The 14,809-nt window shown below is 38.8% G+C and overlaps 1 protein-coding gene across 2 annotated transcripts in view; it reads left to right on the top strand.

The window, feature by feature from the left end:
- LOC135219219 (dystrobrevin beta-like) overlaps positions 1-14,809 on the top strand; it is a 487,262-nt gene that overhangs the window by 43,557 nt on the left and 428,896 nt on the right. For both annotated transcript variants that reach the window (XM_064255798.1, XM_064255797.1), the window contains exon 3: positions 7,262-7,401. The gene's annotated coding sequence lies outside the window, so the exon portion shown is untranslated. The remainder of the gene's footprint in view (positions 1-7,261; positions 7,402-14,809) is intronic.

Genomic DNA, 14,809 nt, shown 5'->3' with positions numbered 1-14,809 from the left:
TTTGACCGGGGTGAAAAAAAAGGGAAAATAGAGCATAGAATGGAGTAGAACTGGGTGTGAATAACAAATAAAAATATATAAATGTGAAATCAATAACAAGCGATTAATAATCAAACTTAACAAGTTATATAAATGATGGTGTGTACCTTCAATATTAGAAATGTAAAAGAGAAAAATATAATGAAAATTTGTGAAATAAATGAAGAAAAAGTACGATGATGACAATGGAAACACGAAGAAGCAATATAAGAAAAAGTACTATGTTGAAGAGGAAGGAATGAAAATATGTGAAAAAGCTTGAGAAAAACTACAATTAGATAAAAAGTTTGGAAATTAAAAACCTCTAATAAACTCTTTGTTTCTTTACTTTTATAGAAGGGTAGTAAATAATTACACAAGCTCACCCAACACACAAACAATGAATGAATCGCAAAGAAAGAACGAGAGTAATTCCTTAAGGTACATCCTGGGTTTGATTTTGTATTCTTTGAAATACTAGAAACAAAGAATGACTGTAAAGTATAGATATGTAGGAACAAGAAAACGAAATAAGAAGATACCGAGAAGTAAGAAAAATACAATAATATTCAGTCTTAACTGTCCAGGTTTTCAGAACTCGTTCTAGAGCTCCTGTTTTATATTTACGTTGTACCAAATCATTTCGTGGTTGTTTTGTTTATGCAGGTTACACAACTCGTTCTAGAGTGAACCTGGGATTGATCTTTATTTAGGCATTCATAACTCTTTCCATAGATGTTGATGAATATGTTGGTTTTCACAACACATTCCATAGGAACTGATGTGTATTTGGAATATTCCAACCCGTTCCCGAGAGATTGATGTGCTTTAAATCGTCTCAGCTTGCTCCAGAAGGATCTGTTTTAATTTGTGTTGTCTTGACTAATTCCAGAGGGATTAGTGTATATTTAGATTGCCTCTACCCGTTCCACATGTATCAGCATGTACTCAAGTTGCCCCAACTCGTCCTAGTGGGATCAGTATGTGTAAAGGTTGTCACTAGATATATATATATATATATATATATATATATATATATATATATATAGAGAGAGAGAGAGGAGGGAAGAAGAGGAGAGGAGAGAGATATGAGAGAACGAGAGAGAGAGAGAGAGAGAGAGAGAGATTACTGTTGATCTGGATTGTCTTACATCGTTCGGATCAGTATGTAGCTATATATTTAGGTTGTCCCAAGTCACTCCAGGAGGAATGATGTATATTTATGTTGTCCTAACTCATTCCACAGACATCTACCATATGTGTATTTAGCTGTATCAACCTTTTCCAGAGGGACCGATATTCAGCTGGGTCCCAATTCGTTTCAAAGAACCCAGTATGTATTTAGATTGTATAAACTATACTCTGTTTTTATCCATCTGTCCACCCGCCTGTGGTGTTTGCGTATGGTAACACTGCGTCCCGGCTTTAGATAGTTACGCTATGTGTAAGTTTTAGGTAAATAAAAGGATATCTGGGTGTACATTTGCAACTGAAAATCGTTTTAATAATTTACTGTATGCGAATTACACCGTTAATATTCGAAATAGGATACTGTTATTACTGTTGAATGTAAGCTGAAAGTAACTATCTAGAGCCCGGGACGCAGTGTTACCATACGCAAACACCACAGGCGGGTGGCAGATGGAAAAAAAACCGAGTATAGTCCCAGAATTGTCATGTGTATGTAAGTTTTCCCTGCCTGTCACAGGGTCATTGTATATATCTTAAGGTAACTCTGACTTTTTTTTGAAGATACTGATATTTTTTAAGTGGCTCGAACTCATCCCTGAGGGACAGTGTGTATTTAGGGTTTTACAGACCTTCCAGGGAGATCGATGTAACAGTGTGTGTGTGTGTTTGTATATGTATATATATATATATATATATATATATATATATATATATATATATATATATATATATATATATGTGTGTGTGTGTGTGTGTGTGTGTATGTATGTATATATATATATATATTTATATATATATATATATATATATATATATATATACTATATGTTATTGATTACACAACGCTCTCGGAATATCTCCACCACCGTTAAGTTTGTTTAGAGGAGTACGCCCTGAGGGGATAGCAAAGATAGTTTTTTCTCAAAGTATGAAAGATCACTCATTTAGACGGGGTAAATCCCAAACGATAGGAAGCTGTCACGCTCCGAAATCATTTCTGTCACATTGAGAAGATGAAGTAGGAAAGGGGGAGGAAAGAGATGAGGAGGAGGAGGAGGAGGAGAAAACAACCCTCGAATTTTGTAGATAATCACGATGAAGTGCTTCGTGAGACGCCAAAAAGGTCGTCATTGATAGCAACAGAAAACGGGAAACGTTGTGTCAGGGTTGAATGTTGTATTTATTAACGCCAAATTAAAAGACAGTTTCTACGTTGTGATATAAATTTACAGATTAGAGTTACTACTAGTATTCGACAGAAGCAAACATTCATCATTTATGTAGAATAAACTTAAATTGTCATTTGCTTTCAAACGATGTACATCTTCCGATCTTCGTTACCTTTGATTTTTTTTTTACCACCAACGCTGAACTTACCTCCGTGAATGGAGTTTGAGATGGTGAACATCCACCAACTGGTTATATTGTGGCTGTGACCACTGACTGCAGCCTCAGAGATGATGCAAAAATCACATTCCTTGAACACAATAAGTCAGTTAACCTCACGCGGTGCACTATAGGCATTACTTGAGGATCTTTCCACCGTCCCTTCGGGCCCTATCTGCGGCCCCTGTATCTCCATTCATATTCACTCTGGCCCATCTTCCTATCCACCCTCTCCTATAACAATTGTGCTTTGCATTTAATAGCCCATTCCAGGGTCACATGTCAATTCAGAGGCCCAAATTTTAACGTTTATCTCCATAATTTAGAAACTCATATAGGTAGAGGTCTGTGTCCTTTAGGTCTTCAAGGTATTTTTTGTACCCTGACTTTTTTTTGAGGTTAAGTTGTAGGTCAACTTCTTACTTAAGGGTTTTTTTTATTACTTCCCATGAGTTATTTTGATCTTGACTTATAATTTTAGTGTCACAGGTCAATATGTTGATAAAATTCTTGACCCTTTTTAAGATTACATCAATTTGAAGGACAAAATGTTATTTCTTTGATTTTGTTCAAATCTATCGTAAGAAGGTTGCTGGTGAACATTTTTCCCCAGCGTTTTTTTACTATGATCTGTTTTTCTAGGTCACACAAATTTAACAAAAGTTAAAATGTTAACTCTCTCTCTCTCTCTCTCTCTCTCCTCTCTCTCCTCTCTCTCTTCGCTTTCTCTCTCTCTCTCTCTCTCTCTCTCTCTCTCTCTCTCGGAAACTATGATAAACAGGTCTTTAGAAATCTTTGTAATTACATATAATAATATAATTAAGGTCTTAGGGGAGAAAATGACAACTGGATCGAGGGAGAGTTATTTCACTTCATTTTGAAAATTTTATTTATTTATTAATATAACTTTAAAAAGTTTGTAATAAGTTGTATGTGACAATTAAATTCGGTTATTTATGCGTTTTGCAATGTTGGGATCGGAATTGCCGTGTTTCTTCATTATGATAGACATAGTTGAAATCTAGTCTATTATATATGTATATATATATTATATATATATATATAGTATATATATATATATATATATATATATACATATATATATATATATATATATATAGGTTTTTTATTTAGCTATCAAATCATTGTTATTTCTTATACATGGCCACTGTTTTATCACAGGATAATCCCAGTTTTCTAACCGCAGAATAAAAGTAAAAAAACTGCCTTTGATGAAGTTTTGCAGCAAATTTTCTTGTAACATTTAATACAATTAAGATACAGGAAAAAAAATTTATCTGGATATTCGTTTGCGGAAGTATTAAAGGAAGTGGTTATGAGGAAAGGTATCGCAACTGTTTCCCAGAGTGTTAGCAAAATATCTCTTATATTACTTAAATCTACCATTGATGGTACTCACGTCCCTATATTGGCGTTATTTTTGACGCTATACGTGCAGTAATACCTAATAGTATGATAATAATGATTATACAAGTAAGTACGGTGAAACTTTATTTAGGGTGTGCTAAAGAAGAAAAGTATGGTTTTCTATGATTAGTACGTAGCTTCATAGAAAATGGACAACCAAAAGAAGTAGCTATTAGATTGTGTGTGTATTTTCAAGATTCTCTCTCTCTCTCTCTCTCTCTCTCTCTCTCTCTCTCTCTCTCTCTCTCTCTCTCTCTCTCTCTATCTCCTCTCTCTCTCTCTCTCTCTCTCTCTCTCTCTCTCTCTCGGTATGTAATTAAAATGAATAGCTACATAAATACAAAACTTTAAACAGTAATACTGTATAAGTAGTATTCAGATAACTGAAATGTATATGTAGCTATTTAAATTGGAAAGTGATTGACAAGCTCTAATTTTAATAAGCAAGTGTTTTTCAGTCTTTGTTAGCTTAGTATGAACTTTTAGCTTCTAAATATAAATGTTAGCAATTTCCTAAATTGAAATGACATAATCATATGTAGATGTAGTCGTGGTATAAATCCGTAACTATCATTGAAATATTTGGAAGACAGCAGCTTTGTCATCCAGTTCCCTCTGTTCTTCTCTCCCTCCTCCCCGCTACTTCTCGTCCTTTTGCTCATGTACACGATTACCCTTCTTCTTCATCTTCTTGGGAGCAACTTGTCTACTTACCAGGGCCGACCCAACCTTTATGGGTCCCTAAGCAGGTTGGATTTGGGTGACCCACTGATCACCACCACCGCCGGTGCTTATATAACTAATACTTGTACTTGAATGCTTGATAATTTCATGCACTAAAAAGGCATCACTAACCATATAGGGGTAGCAAATTCATAATATGGTCCAGAATTATTTGCACTTTATTTATTCCAGAGTGACGTATTGTGTGGCATATTGAACTTGTAGTTGTAACAAAACAAATCAGCAGGCAAGACTACATTTAAAATGAAACAAGTTAACCAGTTTAATTGCTTAATTATTTGCAGTTACACCACGATTTACATAAATAGAGGCGAGATTACAGTGGTTGTTCTTGACTAAATGTGGTTGATAATTTTTTTTTCATTTTTTACTTAATTTAAATTTCGTTTATATTTGCTCTTCTAATTTTATTTTATTTAATAATTTTCAAGCGCTCTTGCGGTGCCCCTTATGAAGGCGGCAAAGAGAACATCTGTTAAAATGGTAAACTTATCGGGGTGTGGGCTTAGGTCTGACACATGCCTGGAACACATAATTCTGAGACTTACTTAACAGTGTTACGATTTTATGGAGGTATTTTTCTTTTCCATAATACATTGGTTAAATCCCGTTTGAGTCGAGAACTGAAGACGATATCTGGTACGATTTTTTTTTATATATATATATATATATATAATATATACTATATATCTATATATATATAAATATATATATATATATATATATTATATATATATATATATATATACTTCTGAACCCTTCGTTTTTCCTCACTTTTTTCAGGTGTTCTGTTTTTTTCTTGTAATAAGTTTTTTTTTTTAAGTAGAACAAAATTAAGTTTATGTTATACTAGAAATATATAAAGTAAAATTTGACTTGACATCTTCAAAGTGGTGTTTTAAAGCAGCGTGTTACTAATATTTTTATATAATTTGCCAACCTCTTGACTCAGGAACTTACATGTATCTCCAGTATGCAACAGCTGCTTATCTTATGACAATATTTACATACCAGTCATCATCTTTTTTGTCGTGATTTAACTGTACACTTCTTTTTATATAAAGGGAGGGATACTGTAAGGTTTACCGTATTTGGATGTCGTTTGTCTTTTAATACATTCAGGGTTACATGCATTGTTTCATATAGTAAAGATGATTTGTGGTAACAGTGGTACCTACACCAGTATTCTTAGTAATATTACTATTACTATTTGAGAAACGACAAATCACCTCCTTGGGAATCTATACTACCGACCAGTTGCAGTGATACAAAGAACACTGTTGTCTACTCAGCCATGGAAGGAATAAAAATGAGATGAACCTAAGTTCATATGGTTTTTATCTTCTTTCCACACCATCAGCATGGAGTAGACTTGTATAACTGTCGTCCCCAATGGACCTGAGATGATGTACACATAAGCAGGTAATCTCAACTGGGAAACAGAAAAAATGACAAATTTCTCCATTGAGATTTTAACTACTGTCTGTCAGCGACACCTGGACATCACTTTCCACTCAACTACTCTCTATTGGAGACGAGTGTATCACTTTTCAGTGGTTCAAATATGCAAAGATGTTTCTTATCTCATTCATTTTTTAAAACAGACTGCAGTTTATAATAGGCTCTTACCCATCATATGTGGTTTAAAAACGCCCTAGACTTAACTATTGTTGTATTATAGTGTTACTTTATTGAGGTAGATTTCATATTTGTGTCATCATAAAATTTCTCCTTCCAATTGAATGAGGAATAGGTTAATTGGCATGATTACCACCAAGCTGACATGTACTAAGGGAATTAGTTTTACTTTGAATTTTTTTTTATTTAAGTAATACATTTGTGAGAGACACTTATGAAATGGATTTCTCGCTGCACGATCGTTACTAAACACTTTTCACTCACTGCAATGCTTTACGATCGTGTATAAGGAATTATGACCATATTATTCAAGCTCAGAGCTGATATATATAGTAGTCGTTCGAATTTTCTCTTTTTGTTCTTTTTTTTTGTTAGCAACAATATCGTCAACCACTGTGTAATGATTTAAAATCCTGGTCATAGTAAGATGGTGGCAACATACGACCAGTGGTTCACCTGTTTAGCAATTTCTAGACTCAGTGATTGGCCTTTACTCAGGTAAATTGTTCAATAATATTAGCAACAATATCTTTTCATTGTGTCCAATGAAGAATTTATTATTACTAACCCAAAATTATATTCTTAGAATGATATTATCTTCTGGAAAAGCTACGTCACGTAAAGTGCTTAAATCTTCCAGAGTGTAAAATTTGCTAACTTGTGTAAAATGTTATATGTTACATAAAATCTTGATATTTGTGAAAATCCTTAAAACATAGCCATAAATATCCATAAAGAAGCATATATTATTACTTAAAAAGAAAATGGGCAAGCTATGAAGCAAATAAGTTTTGTACGTTATTTAGCGAATGTCGCTAATATTAGCGTAGTTACTGACTTTTGTTTACATTTGTAGCTGTCAAAAAGAACAACAAGAACAGGAACAGCGGCGGCAGTGTCTGCTGCGGCAGGAATCGACTAAACCCGCAAGAAACCTGTCAAACCAAAATTCTCTCAAGTGAGATTGACCTGAGTTTTCTTCGATGCATTTGACAGGTAAGATAAGTAAAACTACAATAACGTAGGAAGCTTAAGGTGAAGCGACAGTCTAGGATTTACCTACCTAGGTATCTTACCTTTGGTAGCTACAAGTTTTTTTTTTTTTTCCTTACCTAGGCCTAGCCGATTAGGTATTATCATTTCGTCGCCTTATGATTCAGGATTTTGTTTGCGAGGTTTGGTCAACGATCGTTAGAGTATGAGTGTTTCCTTTTAAGAACTTTAGTCTGTGAAATAAGCTAGTACCTAATCTCAGTAGCCTTAGCTTTATAAAGTTGCTTCGCTTTTCGTTATTTGTTAGGCAAGGTAAACAACCTGTGATCGCATCGGTGAGTTAGGCTAGGCTACCTTTAGCCTACTATGGTAAAGAACAGCTGGTGGTAATTGCAGGACAAACTAATTTATCGCCTAAAGCAATGCCAGAAGTGGTTAGCGTTTGTAGCATTTTACTTGGATGTAGAAGGTTCTCTCCTTTCCTTGGGAAATGAAAAATCACCAGCTCTGCCTATGTCTGTCAGTTACTACTGCCGTGTGGTGTCTGTGTTGGGGAACTTGAGGAACTTAGCTGACATTTACCTGGTAACCCTTGCGGTAGTGGAGAACTGACAGCAAACTACTTTTAACGTAGCCCAACTGTAATGAATATTACCTAATTGTTGGGCCACAATGTACCCAACATCTTACAATTTAAAATGCCTTTCTTCTATAGTATTCAGGCTTCCCCATTCCCCACAGATTGTGCTCATCTATCTCTGGCTTTCTCATTGTTAGCATTCATTACTGTGGTGTATCCAGGTCTTCATTATAGAAAGCCCTCATAAACATGATAATGGCTTCAAGCGTAAGAATAGAGATAATGGTAATTTTTTTCATTGATCTTTTCCATTATTATTCAGACTCACAAGGATTAGGTAGATACATCAGAATCCTTTTCATTAGAGAGGGAGAGGGAGAGAAAGCACACACGTGTAATATTGTATGCCAGCATCAGGTGTTCTGTATTTGCCGTATATTTATATACTTGTGTATATGTATGGTTTCTGTTATCCATAGTGGGTTTTAGCATATATTTAACACAGATAAAGGGGATGTATTTTATGATAATTACATATATTAATTTCTTGCCAGATATACAAACCTGTATTTTCCAACTTCTTTCATTTCTGTTTTTTTTACTATCATGGTTTGGACAGACTGCTCGACAAAGTTTTTAGTTCGATAAAAGCAAAAATGAGTGAAATACTGTGACAGGATTTGGTTCATGTGTGCAACCAATTGGTAACTATCCAGAAAAAAAATTATTGTGAGGACAATTATAGAATTAATCCTGGCTTAACCTAATTTAGGGAGCTGGGTCTTACTTGCCTAGGGGCATATTGCACCATTAAATGCATACAGGGTTGCTGCCTAACCTAACATGGAGTGGCATAAATTATATAGTGAAATATGAAGATGCATCTTAGTGTAATCATAGTTTACCCAACCTTATCTAGGGTACTGTGTCTAACATAGCTAGAGTGAAGGGCAAACCTGATTCAGAGGGCCATAAATCATACTGTAAGATACAGGGATGCATCTTAAACTAGCCTTTCCAAACCTAATGTAGGAAACTGGGATATAGATAACTAGCAGGGGAGCCCTTTTCCCTAGACCCTCTTTAACATTTCATTCAATTAGGTTTGCCAATAGAAATGATATATTTACTATGCTTGCAGTATTTGTTTGGGGTATAGTTTCGTGGCTTCCATGAGAAATTATTGTAGCCAGTTGTCTCCTGGGTAATTTCTAGTGAAAAGTTCCCTCAATTGAAGTTCAAGAGAAACAGTATGGACGATATTTCATTTGTCAGGAACCTTCAAGGAATGACTGCAAGCCCACTGATTCACTTGATAAAAGAATGATAGAGGAATGGCAGCTATACTTGCTGTTCATCAGAAACCTTTTTTAGGATCATTTCTTGTAACCCACATGTCAGCAATTCATATCCCCAAGGAAAGTTTTTCTTATGTGTTTCCTTGCAATATCGACTGTTTAAAAGGAAAGAATGTTGTCATTGGAATTAAGTTGTCATGACTTGCTGTTTTAATGGTTATATAGATGAATATTATCAGAATTGCTTTTTAATTTGTGTTTATTTTGATTACATCTCTACTTTACAAGCACATTAACTAAACTGATTTTTTAGTTATCTAATGTTTGAACAGAGAGATAACATGAATAATGAGGTGGTGGAGTGTAATATTTGGTGACCATCAATTAAGTGATGTGACTCGATAAAATGATGAGAGATGATTAACCAACCATTTGACAACTCTGGAGGAGACAAATTTTGGAGGTCATGTGATTTAGATGACAAACTGGAATGACTTAATGGGAGGTGATGTATGGATTCTGACAATGGTTGCTTCTGGATAGCATCTCAAACTCAGGGGTATTCCACAATAAGAGAAAAATTCTTACTCTGTCATGGATGTTCATCAAGATGTCACAGAAAGTTTTTGTAGGAAGAATTCATTGTATAATTCTTTACTTTGTCATTATACATTGAATCATTGCTTACCAAGAAGATATTGTTTGATTATAGGTAAGAAAACACACTGAAGGTTTGTCAGAACACAGCCTCTGAATGGATTGGATGTTAGTGAACAAGTTATGATGTACCAGTAATTTTTCTTATGCTTGACTGAGTATACGTATTATGAAAAGTCTCTGGGATGTGTAGTACTTTCTATATGATATAATATAATTAATGGGACTTCTAATGTAGACAGAATTGTGACCAAGGTGGGAGCTGGATTCCTTAAGTCAATAAATGCTCAACAGCACAGTCATGGAAGGGATGAAGTCAGTCAAGTCCAAGAATAACTCCTTTTTAGATGAAGGCTTAGGGACTATGCTAAGATACCTAATATATTATTGTAAATTGTATTTTAATGTATGACACTTACCTGGCAGGTATATATATAGCTATATTCTCTGTTCCACCTGGCAGAAATTTTCAAAACTCGCGGCAAACGCTAGTAACCTATTAGTAGTTCAGGCAACCACCACCCCGTTACCGTGGCGCTAGCGCTAGGAACCGTTCCCAATTGGGCCAGATTTTCTCTGCCAGCCGAACCGGCAACATTGTTGGTGGTTCCCTGCTAGGATTTTCATTCTCGTTGCTGACTTTTCATGGATTTTTGGTATTGTACTCGGAAACGTTAGCTTGGCATTCGCTTTGGATTGTTCTTTAAAGATGTCTGATACTGGAAGTATGTTTAGAGTGTGTGTAAAAGAGGGGTGTAAGGTAAGATTGCCGAAAGCTTCGGTCGACCCTCATACCATTTGTAAGAAGTGTAGGTAGAATGTGTGTACTTGGGAGAATAGATGCATTGAATGTGAGAATTTATCAGAGAAGGAATGGAAGATATTTATGAAATATGTTGAGAGACTTGAGAAAGATCGTGTAAGGAGATCTGTTTCTCGTAGTGAGAAGTCAAATTCTTCTAGTAAAAGGAGTGAATGTATTTCCTCTCCAGCTCCCTCTAATGTAGAGTTGGTAGTTCCTTCTCCCCAGGTATCTCCTGCGCCCGCTGCTGTATCGGAGGAGGCGAACGATACAAATATTGTGAAGGTGTTCGCTGCCCTTGCGTCCATGGGCGACCAGATACAGCGACTTACAGATAGAGTTAGTGCTTTCGATGCTCCTAGACCTAGGACCTCTGTCAAGCTCCCAGACCCAAGGGCGGAAAAGGCAATTTCGTCGACAGTCGAAGGGAGGCGAGAGAGGTTTTGTCGCGGTCAGGCGTCCCTTCGAACAGTCCTGTTGCAAGTTCCCAGGCTGTTGCAGTTCGCCGCAGAAAAGGCGTAACTGGGAAGTGTGCGTCCTCGGAAGGTTCGACTTCCGAGCGAGACGTCGGTATGCAGTGGTGTCTCGCCCCCGCCTCAAGAGGACTTTCAGGACATCAACTGCTCTCGAGAGACATGCGCAAGATCGTGAGACTTGGAGTAGTCCTGAGGTGTTGTCCTCCTCAGAAGACGGGGACGCAGTTCCGATCAAGAGGAAAAGGATTTTTCGTGCTAGAGAGGACTCAGGGCGCACTGGCGCTATACGTCCTTCTCGGCCTGGTATTTCGATGGGAGAATCTCCTCCATCTTCTTGTGTATCTTCCCCTCGTCTTTCTCCGTCGGGTAGAGTGCAAGATCGCTCTCCGTTAGGTCGCAGTCCTGCTCGTAATCCTCCTCTTTCGTCGTCTTACCATTCAGGAGGATAGTACGAAGGGTTTCTTAAGGGAAATGCAGTCCAAGCTGGCAGTTCTGTGAAGTCCTGGGATCCGCCTGAGCAAACCATCTTCGAGGCGTAAGGACGATTTCCTTCCCATTAAGTCTTCTAAAACGGAATACAAGGACGCGTTCGCCGAGGACTCAGGGCGCACTAGCGCTAGGAGGACAAGCGATCGCTTGGTTTTGCAGGACGCAGAACACAGGAAGAGAATGCTTTCGGAGGAAGCAGGACGCAAACATCAGGACGCGGGACTAATTGTGGACGCAGGACGCAGGCGACAGGAAGCAGGCGTGTCTACGATGGACGCAGGACGCCAGGCAGCAGGACATCGAGAGGCGGCAGGACGCAGACTCCTCGGTAGCCGCAGGGACGCAGGCGGCAGGACGCTATTCCGTCAACGAAGCGTCATCACGACAATGAGTTACAAGACATTTTCTTCAGCAGAAGAAGAATTGGAATTAATTGAGGAAAAGAATACGGAACCTTCTTCAGATTATAAGGTTCTAACTTCACGTCTTATTGCTATTTTTTGAGGGGGAATTTAAACCGACAGCTCCGTTATCCCCCTTATCACAGTTTTCCAAGACTAGGACTCCAAAGAAGTCCTCTTTCCTTAAAATGACGATGTCAATTTCGGCGAAGAAGGCCCTTCAACGTGTGAATGACTGGATGAAGGAGAAGAAAGAAGCGGGAAAATATACTTTTCTTTTCTGTTTCCACCAGCTAAGTTAGCTTCTAAATCAGGAGTATGGTACGCTACTGGAGAAAGTCTAGGCCTGGGAGTACCTGCCTCCTCCCAGGACTTCTCCAGTATAGTAGACAGCTCACGCAGGACAGGCGTTACAGTCTGCTAAGGTCTGGTGACGTCTTCAGAATTTGACCATCTTTTTAAAGGGATTTTTAGGACTTTCGAAGTCTTCAATTTCCTGGATTGGTCTTTGGGAGCACTAGCGAACTCCTAGAAGAAGAGGATTCGCAGGATTTAGAGAAACAGCTAAGAGCATTATGTCCTGCATGGACAAGGCTCTGAGAGACGGAACGAATGAACTGGCTTCGTTATTCACAGCAGGAGTACTTAAGAAGAGATCGCTGTTGTGTTCTTTCGCTTCTAAAGGAGTTTCGAACTCTCAGAAATCGGAGTTGCTGTTCTCTCCTCTTTCGAAACAGCTGTTTCCTTCAGAGGTGATTGGTTAGGGATATAGCTCTCTCCCTTTCTCAGAAGGCCACTCAAGATCTTCTCTCGTCTTCAGTTAAGAGTTCTTCTTACCACCAAGTTGGTGAAGAAGACTCCAAAGGATACTAGGCCTTCGCAACAGCCCTTTCGAGGAAGAACATTCGCTCGACCCGCCTTTAGGGGAATAAGAGAGTTCCCTCTAAAAGAGGAGCCAAGACCCCCTCCCTCTAAAGAATGAGAACTCAGTCCTCCAGACGACAGTGGGAGCCAGACTTCAAGGTTTCTGGGAAGTTTGGCAAGATAGAAGGCAGATCCCTGGGCTGTCAACGTAGCTCGGGAAGGGTACAAGATTCCTTTCTTGAAGAGACCTCCTCTCGCAACATCTCCGAGAGCCCTCGGGGCAAATTACAACGATTTAGTGAAGAAAGCGGCTCTGTGGGAGCAAGTAGCTTCCATGCTGGAGAAAGGAGCCATAGAGCCTGTTCTGGATCACGAATCTCCGGGATTTTACAACCGTCTGTTCCTGGTTGCAAAGTCCTCGGAGGTTTGGAGGCCAGTTGCTGGACGTAAGTCAACTGAATCTTTTCGTAGAAAAGACCAAGTTCACCATGGAGACGAACGATTCAGTACTGGCAGCGGTACGTCCAGGGGACTGGATGGCGACCCTGGACTTACAAGACGCATACTTTCATATTCCGATTCATCCAGGAAGCAGGAAGTATCTAAGGTTTGTGATTCAGGACAGGGTCTTTCAGTTCAAGGCCCTATGCTTCGGCCTTTGCACAGCCCCTCAAGTTTTCACGAGGATGATGTCCAATGTGGCGAGATGGTTACATTTAAGAGGGATCAGAGTGTCTTTTTATCTGGACGACTGGTTGATAAGATCCCAATCAAGAAGTCAATGTCTGGAGGACTTGAGTCAAACATTGGACTTAGCAAAAGACCTAGGTCTGGTAGTAAATATGGGAAAGTCTCAATTGGATCCCCAACAAACAGATAGTTTATTTGGGGATTCAGATATCGGCAGTGACTCTTTTCGGGCTTTTCCGTCCCCCCGAAAGGCAAGCCCAATGCATTCGGAAGGTGCAGGACTTTCTAAAGAAGGACCGATGCTCAGCAAGAGAGTGGATGAGTCTACTGGGCACACTCTCTTCGCTAGAGAGGTTCATTTCTTTAGGAAGACTGCACATGAGACCTCTACAGTTTTTCCTGAAGGATTCATGGCCAAGAAAATTACAACCGGATTCCTTCCAGTTTCTAATTCCGGCCGAAGTAAAGGAGGAATTAAAGTGGTGGCTAACTCCAGGCAGGTTGCAAGAGGGATGTCGCTTCAGCAGAAGAGCCCAGACCTCGTCTTATTTTCCGACGCGTTCGGACGTGGGTTGGGGAGCGACATTAGGCCCTCAAGAGGTGTCGGGACTTTGGAGCAAGGAAGAGACAAAGTGGCACATAAACAGGAAGGAACTGATGGCAATTTTCTTGGCTTTGAAGCACTTCAGAGAGTTGATTCGAGGAAAAGACGGTGCAGGTCAACTCGGACAACACCACGGCGCTGGCATATATCCGAAATCAAGGAGGAACTCATTCCTTTCCCCTTTACAATCTGGCAAAGAAGTTCTGCTTTGGGCGGAAGAGGAAAAGGTCGTGGTACTCACCAGGTTTATACAAGGAGAGAAGAATGTGGGTGCGGACCTGTTGAGCAGAAGAGAACAAGTTCTCTCGACGGAGTGGACGTTGCACATGGAGGTTTGCCAGAGCCTGTGGAAGTTGTGGGGCCGTCCATTAGTAGATTCTGTTGCGACAGCCAGAACAAAAAAGGTTACCAACCTATGCTCTCTGATCCCAGACCAGGAAGCAGTGGCGGTCGAACGCATTCCTGATGGATTGGTCAAACTTAGATCTGTACGCTTTTCCTCCGTTCAAGGTACTGGGGAAAGTGATGAAGAAGTTCAGGGAGAGCCAAG

This window comes from Macrobrachium nipponense, chromosome 1, assembly GCF_015104395.2.
Source record: "Macrobrachium nipponense isolate FS-2020 chromosome 1, ASM1510439v2, whole genome shotgun sequence".
NCBI classification, from domain to species: Eukaryota; Metazoa; Arthropoda; class Malacostraca; order Decapoda; family Palaemonidae; genus Macrobrachium; species Macrobrachium nipponense.
This window is presented reverse-complemented; position numbering and strand designations above follow the sequence as displayed.